At 36.8% G+C, this 20779-nt stretch overlaps 1 pseudogene; it reads left to right on the forward strand.

Annotated features, from left to right (window-relative positions):
• The first annotated feature begins 380 nt into the window (after positions 1–380).
• Positions 381–650, forward strand: LOC114096702 (metallothionein-2 pseudogene; annotated as a pseudogene).
• The last annotated feature ends 20129 nt before the right edge of the window (positions 651–20779 follow it).

The following is a 20779-nucleotide window of genomic DNA, read 5'->3' on the forward strand; positions in this document are numbered from 1 at the left end:
TCCTATCTCAAAATAAAAAATAAAAAGGGCTTGGGATATAGTTTAGTGGTAGAGTATAACAAAAATTAAAATAAAAAGCATGTGAAACACATGACAATGATGACAGCCATCCCCGCTAGTATTCCTACTGCTGCCACTCTGCTGCTGCCAACAGCAGCGCCAAGCACTAAGCTGCTGCCTGATGACCCAGACACCATCTCGCCAACTTCTAGTATCTTCACATATAAAGATTCTTTATGCTTTCTACCTGCAAATACAGATCCTCCCAATTTTATTTTCAGTTTTCATGGAGTGAAAATACATAAAAAATGAGCATGCTCTCCAGCAGCTCCTCTGCCTCTTCACCTTTTGCCTGAGACCTTAACTTGCTTTGCTTGTAAATGAACCCCAATTGCTCCCGGGCTACTGGTGACTGCTGCACCTGCTCTGGCTGTTGCACATGCAAAGAGTGCAGATGCATCTCCTGCAAGAAGAGCTGCTGTTCCTGCTGCCCCACAGGCTGTGCCAGGTGTGCCTAGGGCTCTGTCTGCAAAGGGGCATCTGATGAGTGCAGCTGTTGCACCTGGTGTGGGGATAGCACTGCCGCCATGTTTACATGGAGTGAGGTGCACAAACCTGCATTTCTTATCCTAGTCCCCTGGCCCATTTGAAGCATTCCTTTTTCTTTGAAGTGTACGGATGATAATAAAAGCTGTTGACTTGAAAAAAAATACATACGAACATAAAGTTAGTTAACCTTATATTACTTATATCATTGATCAAAATCATGTTTAAGTTCATTCAAAAATAGTCATCTAAAACACAACTTATTTTCTGTAGAAAATACTTAGCATCCTTATGGATCTGCAGATCTCCTGCAACAACTCTTTGTCTTTCATTTCATTTAAGTCTCCACTTTATGAAGTGGCCAGTATTCCCACTTGATGGATGAAAGCAATGAAGATTGACAGAAATACCTACTTAGCGAACGATGGAGCCAAGATACAATACCAAATTTTTCAATTTTATACTTGCTTTGGTACACTATGCTGCACGTCTTCCAGACCTATGAAGACACAAAGAACTGTAAACTGGTGTTTGGTTATTATCCAACCAAACTGGCCCAAACTCTATAAAAAACAATTGAAATGCATATATTATTAGTATCTCTTTATTTTTAGTGATTGTACATTAAAATTGCCTCTCTTTATGGTGTAAGGGTCTTTGAATTTTAATACATGTATAGATTCATGTAACTATTGCCACAAAAAAAGATAGAGAAAAGTTCTATCATACCAGAAAAACTCCCTCACACTGTCTCCACACCTCACCCACTCCTAACTGCTGGATTTATGCTGTATCTACATTGTGTTCTTTTCAAGAATGTCCTATAAATGGGATGATTCCATATGCAGACTTTTTTTACCTTAAACTTGTATTTGGAGGTCACATATATTCATGCAATAGTAAAGACTGATACTGAGATTCCATGTATCCCTTACCCAGTTTTCCCCATTGGCAATATTTTGCAGAACTCTAAAGTTAAGAAACAGAGCATTTTCAACACCACAAATATCCCTCATGTTATCATTTTATATACACTTGGCAACCTCTGATCTACTCTCCTTTTCTAAAATTTGACATTTGTAAAATTGTATTGCATACATCCTTTTTTGATTGGCTTATTATTTTTATTATTATAAATTTATGGGGGCTCTTTTTTACCACTCAGCATAACTCTTTGGATGCATACAGTTTCTTGTGTATACTGATTGGCCACTCCTTTTTTTTAAAAAAAATATGTATTCTTTCCCTTACATTTAGTATCTTATATTTGATTAATAGTGTCAGTGAGTGGTTTTCAGAGAAGCTCTTACCAAGTTCAAGGTGTCACCCAAATACTGTCAATGCTGAAGATACTATATAGAGTGACATGCTGGTTCTTAAAAATATTTTTTTAGATGTTGATGGACCTTTATTTTATTCATTTATTTATATGCGGTGCTGAGAATCCAACCCAGTGCCTCACACAAGCTAGGCAAGTGCTCTACCATGGAGCCACAACCCCAGCCCTCTTTTTTACTGCTATTATTCTATGGCATGAAGGTACCACAGTTTGCTCAGCCATTCACACATTGAAGGACATATGGTTTCTTTTGGAGTTTGGGCTATTTTAAGTGAAGATGCTATGATCATTAGTGCACAGGTTTTTATGTGAATATTTGTCTTCATTTCTCTGGAATAAGTTCCCAGAAGTGTAATTGCTAGGTCATATGGTAGTTATATGTTTAGCTTTTCAAGAAACTTCCAAATCGTTTTCAGAGTAGATAACTATTTACATTCTCATCAGCAAAATATGAGTCATCCAGTATCTCTCCACTATCACCAGCATTTGGTGATGTGACTTTTTAAAAAGCCTTTCTGATAGGTATGTGGTGACATCTTACCAAGGTCTTATTTTCCTTACTTTCATGGCTGATGATATTGAATAACTCTTCTTGCGATATTGTCATCTGTGTATTTTCTTCAGTGAAATGTCTATTCATGTCTTCTGCCCATGGTCACATTGAAATGCTCTCTTTCTTATTTTTGAGTTTTGAATGAGCCTAACATAGTCTACATAATAGTCTGTTATTGGATATTTGGTCTGAAAATATTTTCTCCCACTCCATATCTTTTCTTCTCATTCCCTAAGAAGGGTTTTTGTAGAGTCAAAACTTTTAATCTTTATTAAGTCCTCACTATCATCTTTTCCTTTTATGCACCAAACTTTTAATGTCAAATCTAAGAACTCTTTTCCTAGCCCTAAATCTCGGATTTTGGCCTATATTTTGATAAAATTTTATATTTTGCATTTAAGTTCATTATCTATTTTGAGCTAATTTTGTATCTAGAATTAGATCCTAGTCCTTTGAGGAAGCCTCATACTTATTTCCATAGTGATTGTACTAGTTTACAATCCCACCAACACTATAAAAGTGTTCCTTTTTCTCCACATCCTCTCCAGAATTTATTATTATTTGTATTCATGATGACTGCCATTCTGCCTGGTGTGAGACAAAATCTCAGTGTAGTTTTGATGTTTTATTTGCCCAATTGCTAATGCTGTTCAACATTTTTCCATATATTTGTTGGCCACTTGTATTTCTTCTTTTGAGAAATGTCTGTTTAATTCATTTGCCCATTTATTATTTGGGGTTTTAAAATTTTTTGTTGTAAAGTTTCTTTTGTTCTTTATATATTCTAGATATTGATTCTTTGACAAAGGAGTAGCTAGCAAAGATTTTCTCCCATTCTATATGTTCTTTTCTTCGCATTTCTAATTATTTCCTTTGCTGTGCAGAAGCTTTTTAATTTGACGTCATCCAATTTATAAACTCTTGGCATTATTTCCTGAGCAATCAATTGAAGAAATTGTTGCCTGTGCCTATATGATGCAGTGCTGATCCTATGTTTTCTTCTAGGGGTTGCATATTTTCTGGTCTAATACCTAGATCTTTGATCCATTTTGAGTTGATTTTTGTACAGGGTGAGAGATAATGTTCTATTCTCATTTTTCTACATCTGGGATAACTAGTTTTCCCACACCACTTGTTTAAAAGGCTGTCTTTTCTCCAATAAATGCTTTTTGGCACATTTATCAAAGATCAGGTGACTATAGATGTGTGGGTTTGTCTCTAGTCTTCTATTCTGTACTGTTGGTCTATGTGTCCATTTTATGCCAGTGCCATGCAGTTTTTGTTACTATAGCTCTATAGTATAATTTGAGGTCCAGTTATGTGATGCATCCTGATTTGTTTTTCTCACTAAGGTTTGCTTTGGCTATTCTGGTCTCTTATTTTTTTCCAGATGAATTTTAGAACTGTTTTTCTGGTTCTGTGAAGAATTTAATTTTTATTTTGGTGGTAATTGCATGGAATCTGTATATTGCTTTGGTAGTATGGCCACATTAAGGATAATAATTCTGCCTATCCGTGAAGATGGAAGGTTTTTTCATTTTCTGAGGACTTCTTCAACTTCTTTCTCCAATGTTCTATCGTTTTCACTACAGACGTCTTTCACCTCATTGGTTAGATGTATTCCTATGTATTTTTTTTTAGGTTTTTGTGAATAGAACTGTTTTCCTGATTTTTTTCTCAGAAGATTTTTTATTGATATATAAGAAAGTTATTGATTTTTATATTTTGACTTTGTTACCTACTACTTTGCTGAATTTGTTCACTAGTTCTAACATTTTTGGTAAAGTTCTTTTGATATTCTATGTAATGTGGCCATACTACCAAAGCAATAGATGACATAGAAATTTGATTCAGTTTTGGCAGATCATATTTATTTAGAAATGTGTCTATTTCTTTAGGTTTTCCAATTTATTGGAGTATAAATTTTCAAAATATTCCCTAATGGTCCACTGTATTTCCATGATGTCTGTGGTAATTTCTCCATTTTTACCTCTAAATTTATTAATTTGAGTTTTCTTTCTTTTACTTTTGGTTAGTTTGACTAATAGTTTATCAATATTGTTTATCTTTTAAAAGTACCAACTCGTTGTTTCAACAATCCTTTGTATTTTTTTTCCTTCTTAATTTCATTGTTTTTGGCCTTGACCTTAGTTATTTTGATCCTTCTACAGTTTTGGAATTTATCTGTTCTTTTTCAAGGACCTTGAGATACATCAAAAGGTTGTGTTGACTGGGATCTTTCTGATTTTCTTATGAAGGCGCTCAGAGCCATAAACTTTCTTCTTAGAGCTGCCTTCATTGTGTCCCCGAGGCTCTGATATGTTGTATCATTGATTTCATTTGAATCCAAGAATTTTTAAATTTCTCCCTTGATTTCTTTCATCTCCCATTCAACATTCCAAAGTGCATTATTCAATCTTCATGTGTTTATATATTTTTCCGTAGGATTTTGTTGTATTGATTTTTAATTTCATACCACTATAATCTGATAAAATACAATAATATCAGTGTGTTTTGTTTGTTTCTTTGTTTTTGTATTGCAAAGAGTTGCTTTGTGGCCTAAAATATGTTCTATTTTGGAGAAGGTTTCATAAGTCACTGAGAAGAAAGTGTATACAGCTCTTGTTAGATGAAATATTCTACAGATGTCTGTTAAGTCCATTTAATTTATACTTTTCAGCTCCAAGGAGTCTTTATAGAGTTTATGTCTGGATGATAAATTGAATGGTGAGAGAAATGTGTTGAAATTATCCAGTATTATTGTACTGGAGTCTATCTGAGGCTTCAATTTGAGCAGTGTCTCTTTTATGTAAGTAGTTGCATCCATATTTGGGGTATAAATATTTATCATCATTATATCTTCTTGTTGTATTGTTCCCTTTACCAATGTGAAGTGATCTTCTTTATCTCTTCTGATTAATTTTGGTTTGAATGTGTTTTGTCAGATATGAGAATAGCTACTCTTGCCTGTTTCCATGGTACATCAGTTTCCATTCTTTCACTTTCACCCTGTGGCTATCTTTGCCTGAAGGTGTATCTCTGGCAAACAACATATAGTTGGGTTCTGTTTTTTAATCCATTCTGCCATCCTATGTCTTTATTTATTTTTAAAAAATAATTAATTAATTAAAATGCATTTGATTCATTGTACACAATTGCAGAACAATTTTTCATTTCTCTGGTTGTACACAATGTAGCATCACACCGTATGTGCAGTCATACAGGTACCTAGGGTAATGATGTCCATCTCATTCCACCATATCTCCACCCAACCCAAGCCCCCTCCCCAGCCCACCCTCCCCTTTGCCCCATCAAAGTTCTTCCATTTTTCTCATTGCCCCCCACCCCCATTATGGATCAGCATCCACTTATTAGAGAGAACACTTGGCCTTTGTTTTTTGGGGGAATTGGCTTACTTTGCTTAGCATGATATACTCCAACTCCATCCATCTACCTGCAAATGCCATAATTTTATTCTCTTTCAATGCTGATCAATATTCCATTGTGTATGTATACCACAGTTTCTTTATCCACTCATCTACTGAAGGGCATCTAGGTTGTTTACACAGTTTAGCTATTGTGAATTGATCTGCTATAAACAGGTGTGGCTGAGTTACTATAATATGTTGATTTTAAGTCCTTTGGGATAGGCTGAGGAGTGGGATAGCTCGGTCAAATGGTGGCTCCATTCCAAGTTTTCTAAGGAATCTCCATTGGTGCTTTCCAGATTGGTTGCACCAATTTGCAGTCCCACCAGCAATGTATGAGTGTGCCTTTTCCCCCACATCCTCACCAACACTTATTGTTGTCTGTATTCTTGATAACAGCCTTTCTGACTGGTGAGAGATGAAATCTTAGTTTTGATTTGTATTTTCCATATTACTAGAAATGTTGAACATTTTTTCATATATTTGTTGATCGAATATATGTCTTCTTTTGAGAAGTGTCTTTTCAGCTCCTAAGGGCATTTATTGATTGGGTTGTTTGTTTTTTTGGTGTAAAGTTTTTTGAGTCCTTTAGATATCTTGGAGATTAGTGCTGTATCTGACATGCATGTGGCAAAAATTTGCTCCCCAAATGTAAGCTCTCTCTTTACCTCAGTGATTGTTTCTTTTACTGAGAAGATGCTTTGTGTTAGACCAAAGATCCTGCACCTAAAAGAGGAAAAAGTAGGCCCAAATCTTCATCTCATCGGATTAGGTCTATATCTTTAAATTGGAGAGTTGAGACCACTTACATTCCCTGTTATTACAGAAAGGTGTGTATTAATTCCCATCATTTTGATTTATTTACAATGTTTAATGTAGTCCTCTTTCTCATTCATTTTATCTACTCTTCAAATGAGATTTGTTTATTTGTGAACTCTGGTTTGTTTTTGATTTCTTCTGTGTGGAGTATTTTGTTAAGTGGGTTCCGAGAATTCTTTTAGTTTTTGCTTATCTTGGAAGGTTTTTATTTCCTCTTCAATTTTGAATGAAATCTTTGCTGTATATAGCAGTCTTGTTTGACAGTTATTTTCTCTCAGGACTTGGAACACATCATTCCAAGCCCTTCTGGCTTTTAGAGTTTGTGCTGAGAAATCAGAAGTGATTCTCATAGGCTTGCCTCTAAATGTGACCTGACATTTTTCTCTTGAGCTTTTAAAATTCTATCCTTGTTCTGTTTGTTAAGCATTTTAATTATACCTTGCAGTGTGGAGGTTTTTTTTTTTTTTGGAGTTCTGAATGCATCCTGTGTCTGGATGTCCATCTCATTCTCAAGGTTTGGAAGTTTTTCTGATATTATTTCCGTTAAGAAGTTATCAGTCCCTTAGCCTGCATCCCACAGTTTTCCTCAATTCCAATGATTCTTAAATTTGGTCTTTTAGTGTTTCCCCAGAATTCTTGTATATTCTGATCATGGTTACTTCTTTTCTTTGATATAATGCTGCCTGAATGTTCAAAACTGGCCACTCTGTCTTCCAGCTCCGAGATTATGTCTTCAGCATGGTCTTCTCTATTAAAGAGACTTTCAATTGAATATTTTATTTATTGTGTCTTTTATTTCCAAGACTTCTGTTTGTTTGTTTTTGTAATATTTCTATCTCCTTATTGATTTTCTCATTCATATCCTTACTATATTCCTTAATTCATTCAGTTTTTCTGTGCTCTCTCTGTTGGAATTCATTTATCTTTTTTTTTTTTTTTTTTTTGGTACTGAGTATTGAACTCAGGGGCACTTGACCACTGAACCACATCCCCAGCCCTATTTTGTATTTTATTTAGAGACAGGGTCTCACTGAATTGCTTACTGCCTCGTCATTGCTGAGGCTGGCTTTGAACTCATGATCCTCCTGTCTCAGCTTCCTGAGTTGCTGGGATTATAAGCATGCACCACTGAGCCCAGCTGGAATTCATCTATCATTTTTACAATGATTATTTTGAATTCTTTATCTTATATTTCACTCAATTCAATATCTTTGGGATCAATTGCTGGTGAATTATAAACTTTAGAAGGTATTGTGTTACTCTGTTTTTTTTCATATTTGTATTTCTGTGTTGGGTTCTATGCATCTGTTTAGAGGTATTATTCTTTGGCTTTTATATGTGGACCTTTTTAGGTCTCAGTCTTCACCTGTCAAAGTGTCCTAAAGTGATCTAGATGGAGACCCCCTCATAGGTGTGGTATCCACAGCCTTTGTGTTAATTCTCTGGTTTTGTCGTAACAGTGGATGTCCATAGGTGGAACCTGGGGACCCACCAGGCTTACTTGGGGCCTGGTCATTAGTTTTGTGTTTTGTTTCATCTATTCTTTGTTGTAAAGGAAAGATTGAGGGTCATTAATTTGTGTGTGGAGTAAGGTGCACTGTATTTTGGTTGAGTTTAGTTCAACAGCAGAGTCTCTACCCTGTGAACTTGCAGTGTCCCTGTATGTTCCCAGCATCTCACACAATGGAGAGAAACCAACAATAGCAACAACCAATGCGAACAATATATAGCATTAAAAAAAAAAAAAAAACAACCCAGGACTGGTGGGACCAACAAATGTTAACAGTAAACAGCAATAACAATGAACTAGATCTGGCCTTAAAGCAAACATCAAATGTCAACTGTGTCATCCACAGCAGTAATAATTTCATCAGCATCAATGGTAAGAGCAGGAATTATATCAACCTATTCTAAAAGGAGGTAAAAATATAGTTAATTAAGAAATTAAGAGGGGGCACGTTGGCGCATACCTGTAATCCCAGCGACTCTGGAAGCTAAGACAGGAGGATCATGAGTTCAAAGCCAACCTCATCAATGGCAAGGCCCTAAACAATTTAGTGAGACCCTGCCTCCAAATAAAATAAAAAATAGGGCTGGGATGTGGCTCAGTGGTCAAGTGCCCTTCGGCTCAATCCCTGGTACCTCCCTGCCCAACACCCACCTCCCTGCAGCCAAAAAAAAAAAAAAAAAAAAATTAAGAGAATAGAAAATGTGCTAGCAAGGTAGAAAAGAGTTTACAATTTCAAAAAGTGAACAGAGAGAATACAGAGAGGATGTAGCAGGTGATGGTTATAAGAAAAGAAAAGAAAAAATAGGAGAAACAAAGTAAAGAGAGAGAGAGAGAGAGAGAGAGAGAGAGAGAGAGAGAGAGAGAGAGAGAAAGAACAATAGAATTTGGCTGTTAGCAGAAGAGCAAGAAAAAGAAACAAATGAAAACAATACAAAACAAAACAAAAAAATTCAAACCAAAAAACCCTAACCCACAAAAGAAAAGGCAAAAAAAAATTAAATGCTAAAAATGACAAAAAGGAAACAAACATGTATATGTATTAATATCCCTGAACCAATCAGTGCACCAAGAACTCTCTCTCTCTCACACACACACACACAGACACATGAAAAAAGATAAGAGGAAAAGAAAAAGATTCTCAGTAAAAAAAAAAAAAAAATGATGGAATTGTCTCCACTGAGCTGGGCAAAGTAGTTGACAAGAATGGATGGTCACTGTCTATGTCCAATTGTCTTTCTTTCCATTTCTTCTTGAGCTATGTACCGAGAAAGAGAGCAAGGGCTGGGGGTTGTTATCCCCTTCCTCTTTTTGTGTTACTCTCTGACTTGCAAGCTTTAGTGGCCTAAGCCAGAAGCTGGTTGAAATAATCCTCAGCTTTCCTTTTCACTGGCATAAAGTAGGACGGTGTGGAATGTATTGTAAGTTGGAGTTTTGTGCACATACCAGATGGATGCACTCCCAGGGTGGGGCTGCTGCAGAGTTCTGAGGGGAGTTGGGGCGGGTGGGGTTTAGTGTTAATCAGACCTTAGGGGCTTTGTTGGGTGGTATCTGCTCTGAAGAGATTAGATCAACACAACTCTAGGACCTGGCAATTGCTGATCTGTCCATGGGTCTGAATCTCAGGAGCCTCCCAAGAATTCTACTTGTGGGGCAGGAGAGCCAATCCTCCACACACTCTGCTGCTCAGAAACACAGACTTCCCAGATGTAACCCCTGAGAGCATTCACCCTCAACTGTTGAGATTTCTGACCCACTTCAGCTGGCCATGTGAGCTGCCAGACGCGAAGGAGAAGAGAGTTGGGCTCCCTTTCACTTATTTCCAACTTGAATCCCTCTGGGTGCCATCTTTGCTGTGCCTGTTCCACTCCCATTATGCTAAGTACACTATAGGGAGCATAGTGGGCACTTGTGGGGATAGTGTGGCGGTGTATGCTATGATCTCCAGGCTCCCGCAGCAGTGACAGAAACATGACTGTTTCAAGGTGGCTTCTGCCTTGGTTCTGCACAGCCAGCTGGGAAACAGAGCATTTTTTCAAGCACCAGTGCATAGTGCAGCCCTGGATTAGCTAAATTCAGACCTCTTTTCCTGCGATAGGTTTTTCCATGCCAAATCTGTGTTTTCCTCTGTTCTCCCTTCCTCTGTGGTGACCCTGGGCTGCTTACAACTCCCACTGCCATAATGGTCTTGGTTCCACTGTCCTCTTTCTTTGTTTAATGTACCTACATTTCTGAGTCTCTAAACCACTCTGATTGTTCAGTATTGAATTTTAGTGAAATTTCTCTTTCAGCCATCTCATTGAGGAGCAGTACACCTGCTACACAGCAAGTAGGATCCTAAGCCATGGAACAAGTTGGAAGGCAGTCTTCCTCTAAACCACCACATGGAATCTCCATTGTGTGGTTTTTCTGAATACAAGTATTGAACAAGTCTTGTTAGATTTACACCTAATATTTCTTTTTTCTTAAAGCATTTGTAATTGGTATTGAATTTCTAAGTTCAGTGTCTAAGTGTGCATCACTAGTATATATTATATATGATTGATTTTTGTATATTTATTTTATATCCTGCAACCTTGCTAAACTCATTTATTAATTTTGGATATTTTTTTTCTTGTCTGTTTGTTGGAGATCTTTGGAATTTATATGTAGACAAGCATGTCATCTGAAAATAGGGACAGTTTCTGATCCATATGCCTTTTAATTACCTGATTAAACTGGATAAAAACTTCCAGCACTATGCTGATTAAGAGGGGTGAGAGCAGACATCCTCCTTTGGCACCTGATATTAGGGAGAGAGCATTCAGCCTTTCACAATTAAATACAATGTTATTATAGGGTTTTTTTTTTTTTTAGGTAAACTTTATCAAGTTGAGAAAGTTTCTATTACTGTTTCCAAAATTTTTTGTCATGAATAGGTGTCAAATTTTGTTAAGTGTTTATATTTTTTTACATCAAGCACTTTCCTTCTTTCTTTAGTCTATTAATATGATAGATTACATTGATTGCACAAATCCTGTTTTAACTGGAATAAATTCTAATTAGTCAAGGTAGATATTTCTTTTTATATATTGCTGAATTTTGTTTTCTACTATTTTCTTAGGAATTTTTACACTTATATCCATGAGAGATACTGGTCTGTAATTTTATTTGTTCTTCCTTTGGTTTCAGTATCAGGGTAATACCTGATGTGTATTCTGCATAAGAAGTATTCCTTCTTATTTTAATTTGTGGAAAATCTTTTATAAAATCAGAGTTAATTCTTAAACATTTGACAAAATTCTCCAAAGATTCTACTGGGCATAGAGAATTTGGTGGGCTGATTTTTCACTAACGGTTTAAGTTACATAATAGTTTAGGCTTTTCAAAGGATTATTTCTTATTGGGAGAGTTGTGGGGTTTTTTTGTGTTTTTCAATAAATTTGTCTAACTTATCAAATTTATACACATAAACTTGTAGAGTTGTTCATAATATTCCTGTTATTATCTTTTCAATGTCTACATAGTCTGTATTTCTAGGCCTTGTTTTATACTTGATATTGGCAATCTGTGTCTTTTTTTCTTGCTAAAGTTTAGTCAATTTTATTGATCTTTTCCAAGAACCAACTCTTTATTTCATTGATTTCCTCCATTGGTCTTACCATTTAAAATTTTGTTGGTACCTGCTAACTTTAGTTTTTCTTCCTTGTGCTTGCTTTGGATTTATTTTCTTCTTTATGTTCCTGAGATGGGAGCTTCGATTATTCATGTGCAACTTTTCCTCTTATCCAATCAATTCATTTAGTGCTACAAATCTCCCTCTCGGCACTGAGTTAACAAAAATTTTTTTATTATATTTTTAATTTACATTTGTTTCAATGCATTTTAAATGCTTTTCCCCCCCTTTGAGCTACATATTATTTAGAAATGAATTCCTTGGTTTCCAAGTGTTTCTGTTGGTTTTCTGTTTTCTTTCTGTTATTGATCACTAGTTTGAGTCCACTGAGGTCACAGAACACACTCGGTGATTTCTCAAAGCACAGCTCACTGTGATTAAATCTGTTAAGGATTATTTTGTGGCTCAAGATATAACCTATCCTCTCGTATATGTTCCATAGATACTTGAGAAGAATGTGTATTCTCCTGTTTTTGAGTGTAATGTTTTATAAATGCCAATTAGATTTTGTTTTTTAATCATGTTCTTATATATCATTGTTGATTTTCTATCTAGATGTTTGCTCAGTTGTGGAGAGGGTGTGTTGAAATCTCTGACTATAACTGTGAATCTGCTTATTTCACCTTTCAGTTCTATTAGTTCTTTTCTCACATACTTTATAGCTAGATTATTTGCTGCATACCCATTTAGTATTTCTATATCTTCTTTGAGACTTGACCCTTCTGTCACTAGGTAATATCCCTCCCTTATTCTGACAAATTTATTTGCTCTTTAGTCTACTTTATTTGAAATTAATATATTCATAACTTATTTTTGATCAGTGTTTGCATGATATATCTTTCACCATTATTTTCCTTTCAGTCTGCCTGTACTGTTAACATTTGAAATTAGTTTCTTGAAGATAATATGTAGTTGGTTCATTTAAAAAAAAAATCTTCCTGCCGATCTCTGTATTTTAATTGGTTTATATTGATCACTTAAATTTAATGTAATTATTGATATCTTAGGGCTTATGTCTGTTGCTTTATTTTTTTTCTCTCCCTCTCATTTCCTGGAAACCTTGTGAGTTACTCCAACATTTTTTTGAGTTCTTTTTTTATTAACTTATAGCATTTTAAAAAATATTTATTTTTTTAAAGGTGGACACAATATCTTTATTTCACTTTGTGTGGTGCTAATGACTGAACCCAGTGCCTCACGCATGCTAGGCGAGCACTCTACCTCTGAGCCATAACCCCAGCCCCTTAACCTATAGCATTTTTGAAAGTATCTTTTTATATAACTTTTTCAATGGTTCCTCTTGGTATTGTGTCACACACACATAAATTATCACACTTACGGCTGCTGTCATTTTACCAGAATAAGTGAAGTGTAGAAGTTTTACTTCCCTTTATCTCTTTATTCTCCCTTCCTTGTTATTATTAATATTCCCCCTACATACTAAGAATAATTTCCCCTGTATAGTTTGAAAAAATAATTTTGCTTCTATTATCAAACTAAAATTAGAAGACTCAAGGGGAGTCTTCACTTCTGTTCTTGCTTGCATTCTTTCACTCTTCCTGATTATTATGGTTTGGATCTGAAATGTTCTTGAAAACTCATGTGTTGAAAGCTTGTTCCCAATGTGCCAATGTTCAGAGGTGGAGCTATTATTGGATTATGAGGACTTTAACCTCACTGATGTATTAATCCACTGATGGATTCATTATCTGATGTGATGGGAACTATGGGAGGGGATATAGTTGGAGAAAGGAAGTCATTTAGAGCATTCTTTGTAAGGGTGTGTCTTGTCCCAATCCCCACCCTCTTTCTCTTTGCTTCCTGGCAGCCATGACATGAAGAGTTTTGCTATGCTATTTCCCTCCGCCATGATGGAACCTCTCTACAGGCCCCAAAACGATGGAACCAGTTGTCCATAAGCTGAAGCATCTGAAACCGTGAGCTGAAATAAATCTCTCTACCTCTATGTTATGTTTCTTGGGTATTTTGTCACAGTGGAAAAAATGATCAATACACTGATGTTCCAAGTTTCCTTCTTTTATCATTTTCTTCTTCTTTTTTTTTTTTTTAGAGAACTTCTGTTTGCCCTTCCTTTAGAGAAGGTTTACTAACTATCGATACATCATCTCAGTTTCACTTTATCTGAGTATTTTTATTTTGCCTTCATCCCTGAAAGATGCCCTTTGTGCTGAGAACATGATGATGAATAAAATAAGAACATAATGATAAATAAAATAGAAAGTGTTTACAGAGCTTACAGAATAGGGCTTTGTGTACAGTAGATAGTTCGTGTTCATTTTAATTCTTTCACATTAAAATTTTTCCCCCCGAAGTAATTGCTTTTGATTTTTTTCTTTTTATTTCCAAATATTTTATTTTTTTATTTCCAAATATTTTAGAAAATGAAATTCTATAACAGTTATACAAGATTAGTGTTAATTTTTTCATATGCTCAAATGCATCTGTTCCATATTTTTGCTGACTACCTTCTAGTCCTACTAAAAGTCCTCTGTATTTTTTTTTTCCAAACTGAACTAGTTGTTCTCTAAGACTGTGCCATGGTTGTCTCTCTAGAACTTCCTTTTAATTTTCCCCTATGTGGTAGCCCAGCTATCTATATATCAAGATTTCTTCTTCTGTATATCAAGATTTTCTCTAGCCCAGCTATCTATATATCAAGATTGGTCTTTATTTTTTCTGCAGTTCATTCTCTAGTAGCTTCTTTTAAAAAGGTATACATGAGAAGTGATTTTTATTCATTTATTTAATTATTTAGGAATGGGGATCAAACGCAGGGCCTCACATATGTTATGTACATGCTCTACCACTGAGCTATATACCCTTAACCTTGAGAAGCTGTTTTTAAATCCATGTATGTCCCTGAATTATTCTATTCTAATATTTGATTAATAGTTTACCTGTATATAGAATTCTAGATTGAAAATAACTTTTCTTCTGAGTCTTTTTCCTTATAAGTGGACACAATATCTTTATTTTGCTTATTTATTTTTATGTGGTGCTGAAGATTGAACCCAGTGCCTCACATGTGAGAGGTAAGCACTCTACCACTGAGCTACAAACATTCTTCATTGTATTCTGGCTGTTAAGGAATACAACTCTCTCATTTTTTATTCTCATAAGGGCTTCTCTCTCTCTCTCTCTCTCTCTCTCTCTCTCTCTCTCTCTCTCTCTCTCAGATTGTGGGTTCTTCTTTCTTAGCCACAGTGCTTTGAAATTTAACAATAAACTGACTTGTTCTTGATTATGTTCACTTATTGTATCAGAAAATCTTTTTCATTCTGAAGACATGTGCTCCTGTTTTGCAAAATGTTCTTTTACTATATTTTATAATCAACTCTTCTCAGGTTCAATGTTTCTCCCTTTCAGAAACTCCTATTAGCCTTATGTTGGACCTTTGGGGATTGTCCTCTAAATTTCCTATATTTCCCTCTTGCTTTCCTATTTCTTTCTCCTTTAATTCATTTGATTTCCTATGAGATTTTCTTGACTTTCTACCTTAATCTTTCTGGCAAATTTTTAAATATTTAATGTCATATTTTTACTTTACAAGATTCTATCATCTTGCTCGTTTCATAGGTATAAAACTTCCTCTAATTTCCTGGAGAAGCTCAGTTAACTATTTAAAACATTTTATTCTGCTTTCTCTATTGTATTCATTTCTTCCAGGTCCCTTTTACTTTCTTGTCTGTTTTGTCTTCCCCCCACCCCCACACTTAAGTGTTTATTCAGGTGTCTGGGAATCTTTGACTTACCTTTCATATTTATGAATGAGGCACTGAGAACAAAAAGTGACTGGGCAACTATCCCAAAGTCATGGAGGCTGAAGAGACGAAATAGCTGCCCTCAGTGTGTGATAAATGACTATGTATTATGGTTTGGATATGAAATGTTCTCCAAAAGGTCTTGTGTTAATATAGGAGGTGAAATGATTAGATTATGAAAGTCATAACCTAACAGTGGATTACTCCTTTTGATAACTGGTTAATATTTAATATTAACCAATTAATTTAATATTTAACAAATCAAATTATAATTTGAATAGCCTAACTAGGTAGTCACTGCAAGGAACTGGGGTATGGCTGGAGGAAGCTAGGTCACTGGGGGTGTGCCTTCGGGCTTTATATTTTATCTCTGGCTCCTCACCCCCCTACAAACACACATTTCCTGACTGCCATGGGCTGAGTTTTCCTTCACTGCACCCTTCTGCCAAGATGCTCCACTGTTACCTTGGACCCAGAGCAGTGGAATTGAATAATCATGGACTGAGACCTCTGAAATCATGATCCAAAATAAACTTTTCTTCCTTTAAGTTGTTCTTTTTTGGGTATTTTTGTCACAGTGACAAAGATCTAACTCATGTACTTTGAAAGACGTAACTAGAACAATTATGGAAACTTGGATGTATGGACGAAAGATTTCAATAAATGTATCACAATACATGATGTGTTACACATAATACATTACACATTGTGTGTTAGGAAGTCCTTGTTCTAAGGAAATTCACAATTAAGTATTGATGAATCAAAGGGCATGATGTCTGTAAATTACTCTCAGGTAATCAATATGTGCAGTGGGATCATGTTTTCCAGAGACCCACTCAGACATAAGTGGTCTTACTGCCTTACTTATGTGCTCCTATAAGGGCTGACTAGGTTGTTTTCTGAAAAGAAATGCCTGATTTTATCCTGATATAAATTCAGAGGGAAAGCTGTTGAAATTAGTAATGTTCATGCCTACAAAGATAACCTAGTGAGGAGATGAAGAACATAGAATTTAAATCATTCCCTTCCCGGGGTTGAGATACCACATTAGAGTTTCATTTCATTAGCTCATGAAAACTTTTTAGACTTCACCAAAAGCAAAACAAATCAAAACAAAGAGCTTGGGGAGATGCAACTGATTTTGAGCTGTAAGGAGGAATCAATTCACACTGACTGAGAACCCAAACATTAAGAAAGTTAAGACACTTCTCCAATGATTGCATAGAGCTTAGGTGGGGGAATCTGGATTTAGAACAAGTTCTGTCTAATTCTCTACTGAAGTATACTCAAAGACCATGAACAGCTTGTTCCTGAGGTATTCATTTATCAGATGGGTTTATTCCTTGACAGGTAACCAGGAGATATGAAGTCCAACATGAATTTGGTCCAGACTAGATGTGTGGTAGAGTCAGGAAACAGGGGCCAGAAGAGGGGACATGGGAAAGGCTATGATAAAAATCCACAAGTACATGAAACTGAGTTCCTTCAGCAGCATCCTCCTCTCTTTCTTCTGTCTGGAAGGTAAGTGACTCTTGCTAATCCTGGGGCAACCCCAGTGCCTGAGGCTCCCCAGACTGCCACTGGAGTCCCACAGACATAGGTCAGGTCACCCATGCTCCTGGCCTTGATTGTTTCAATAGCATCCACGTTTTCCTGTTTCTAGAGAGCTCTGCTTATCAGACTCCTGGAATTGGATATCCTGTTGCCACCACATCTCAGCAGTCACTTATATAGAATGCACACCATCCTTTTTCCATTCCTCCAAGCAAGAAGGCCCTGAGCCATCTAGCACTAATGATTACCCTTTACCCCCCAGTCCAATTATTCTTTTTCTCAAATCACTTCACTTATCTTGTTGTCTTCTCTTTCTCTTCTTTGAATTCTGCACAGTTTCTTGCATGTTTCCACAGAAGCCCACACATGGGGCCCTCTGCTATCTCTGTGGAAGGCCAGCTCAGGGCACACAGGAGTATCCAGGAAGTGCAGGCAATGTATGGTCACCTTCTACCACAGGAGGACAATCTCTTGGGTAAATGCCCTAGCCTCCCGGTCCTCTGATGGGACAATTTTGAGATGCACTCTACAGTTCCTCTGAAGATTGTCATCAAGACTGAGACTGCTTGCTCCTTCATCACATTTTCTTGTCTCCTCTCTCTTTTCTGTCCCACTTTTGACCCTCCCTCACATTCACTCCCTGGAATCACATTCCAGATAAATTGCTCACACCTTGGCCTTTCTGTCTGGTTTGGTTTTGGTACTTTGCAAACTCAGATGCATCCTCTTCCATTCTTAGATTTGGACACTCCTATTGTTTTGACAAAACAGAACTACTTCTGGTTTATTAAATACAGAACACTCCTTTCCCAGCACCAAGAATTTTCTTCAGTGGGAATTTTCTTTCACCCTGGCCTGGCTGTCAAAATGATCACTCATCCTTCAGGACTCACCCCAAGTAGTTCCACCACTTCTGGAAGCCTCCCATGTTCCCCATCCTAAGTGCATGCACACACACCTGCAAGTGCGTACGCACACACATACACCTCCTTTTTTCTACCCCGCTTCCTTTCATCCCCCTTTGTCTAATCTATTGAACCTCACTTCTTGCCTTCCGCCTATTATTGACACACACTTCTAATTTCATCTTTTACAAGTTTGTATTTTCAACTAGGCTGTAAGTTAGAGGTCCATCCCTTTCCACTGCATCCCCCACTGCACCCAAATAAATGTTTGTTAAATGAATGAGTAAATCAATCCTGGAGACCTATAGAGCATCATGCAGTTCTGTCCTATTTTATCAAAAGAGAATTGTAAAGTAGACGATGATCAGAATTAGCACACACCCCCACCCCCGCGTCTGACACTCTCAACTTTACACAGACATTTAACATACACTTGATGTGCAGGACAGGCAAGAAAAGTGCTGCTGTCTCCATTGTATTACTGAGAAAATTAGGGTGTGAGGTAGAGAACTGACATCCCAAGGTCACACAGCACTAGAACCTAGTATTCTCAACATTGACCCAGCCCTTGTGCCTGCCATAGCTGCCCTGGGCTTCAGAGTCAATCTCTGTGCTTTGCTGGTCACATCCTCTCACTGTCTGCTTCTACTCTCTGGCTTTCCATTCCTAGCAGGCAAATCTGCCCAATGTCTCAGCAAACCTTTCCTCAAATGTTCTGCCTCTCCTTCTGAGCTTCATCCAGGGCCATGATACTACACTGACCCAACTTCCCAGTTCCCCAAACCTTTTCCCAACTTTCCAGAACAGTTGCTTGGCTCCCTCAGCTGCTTGGAAGCTTTCTGTGGGTTCTCAAGAAGGGCTACTCTACAGCCCCCTCTGCCTGCCTATTCTGACATCTTATGGGTCATGGCTTGAATATCACTCCATGGAGAAAATCCTCCACCCTAATTTCCCAAATTGCATTTATCCCCAGCATGCTACACTCTTCCTTGACAGCTGTTACCATACATTTGTAATTATCTGTTAGTTTCCTCTGATAATGATACAACAGCTAACATTTACTAAGCCCTTCTTGTGCAAAGTGTCTTTATTATTTTATCTAATTCTCATAATCCCCTATAGTGGAAGCGCCTATGGTTAATCAGATATGGAACATACTTTTTCTCTACTCATATCTCATATATTCTCAAATCCTAACATAGTATCTGATACCATCATGAATAAATAGTGAGTGTTCAACACCTAGTTATTAAAAGGACAAATGAACTCTCTTTGGCACCATATCATTACTGTTTTCAGGATATATCTTCCCTGATCAAGTCCACAAACGGTTCCAGTCATATTAACTATGATCAATATTTTGGAGAAAGCACGTGTTAACATATGCTGTTCACTCACTCATTCAACAGATATTTGTTGAGCTCCTATTGGGTAGCAGATACTTGCTAGGTGCTACAATGACAAGAGTAATATCTAACATGCAAGAAACATCACCTGAGTATGTAAATATTCTAAAGGAGAGTTATTCTTACTAGTTTGCTATGGGGCTGCATTACAGGCATCTCTGACCTAGCTCTGGGGGCTAAAGAAGGTATTCTAGAAGTAGTGATACTTGAGTGGAGACCTTTAAAAAATGTATGGAATGTCAGGGACTTATAATTTTTTTCTTTATGATATATATGTAGAATTTAATGATTATTTTGTTATTTCTCTCTTTCTTGTAGTTTTCTTGTTCAATATCACGCACCTCAGATGGTAAATGCCTCCAAGAGCTTCATGCCCTAATCCTCTTGTTCAATATCCAGACAGATACATGATATGGAAAGATGCCTGTTGATGATGGTGATGGTGAAAGCCGAGAATATGTGGAACACTTCCCCTGCCACTTGCCTCCATATAAAGGTGAAGTTAAGGACATAGTTCCACTTGGTTCTCCAAGAAGAGCCAAGGAATATGGGAGAGATTCAGACTGTGCTCCACTACCACCTCCTACACTTCAGTGCAGATAGACTTGAGCTTAAGTGAACACGGTCAGCCTTGAACCCCTGAATCCGGGAGCTTCTACTAGGAAGTTCCGGGAGAGATGTGAAGTCAGAGGATGCAATTCACATGGATGAGGCCCATTTGGCCAAAGGGCCACCTGAGAATGTGAGTGGAAGTTCATTACCTGGTGCCTAGAAGTAGGCCATAGTCGCAGGCCCCAGCAGCCACCTCACTGATGTTACAAGGGACTGAATTTGTGCAGATGAGGGAAACAATATGCCACTAGACCAGACATTGGTATGCATATATCATTATAATAGGCTGATTTTAGTTCTTTTGGATAAATACCAAGGGGTATTTATATATAAATATATATATAAATATATAAATATATAAATATATATATATATATATATATAAATATAAATATATATCACTGGGTCATATGGTGGTTCCATTCTCACTCTTTTTTTTTTTTAATTTTTAAAAATTTAGTTTTAGTTGTAAGTGGACACAACATCTTTATTTTATGTGTATGTGGTGCTGAGGATGGAACCCAGTGCCTCACGCGTGCTAGGCGAGCGCTCTACCACGGAGCCACAGCCCCAGCTCCCCAGTCTCCATGCTGCTTTCCAAAATGGTTGTATTAATTTGCATTCCCACCAACAAAGGAAATAGTCTAAGTATTCGAACTGCTCAAAGTGTAGT

The sequence above is a fragment of the Marmota flaviventris genome, chromosome 10 (assembly GCF_047511675.1).
Source record: "Marmota flaviventris isolate mMarFla1 chromosome 10, mMarFla1.hap1, whole genome shotgun sequence".
Classification (NCBI taxonomy): Eukaryota; Metazoa; Chordata; class Mammalia; order Rodentia; family Sciuridae; genus Marmota; species Marmota flaviventris.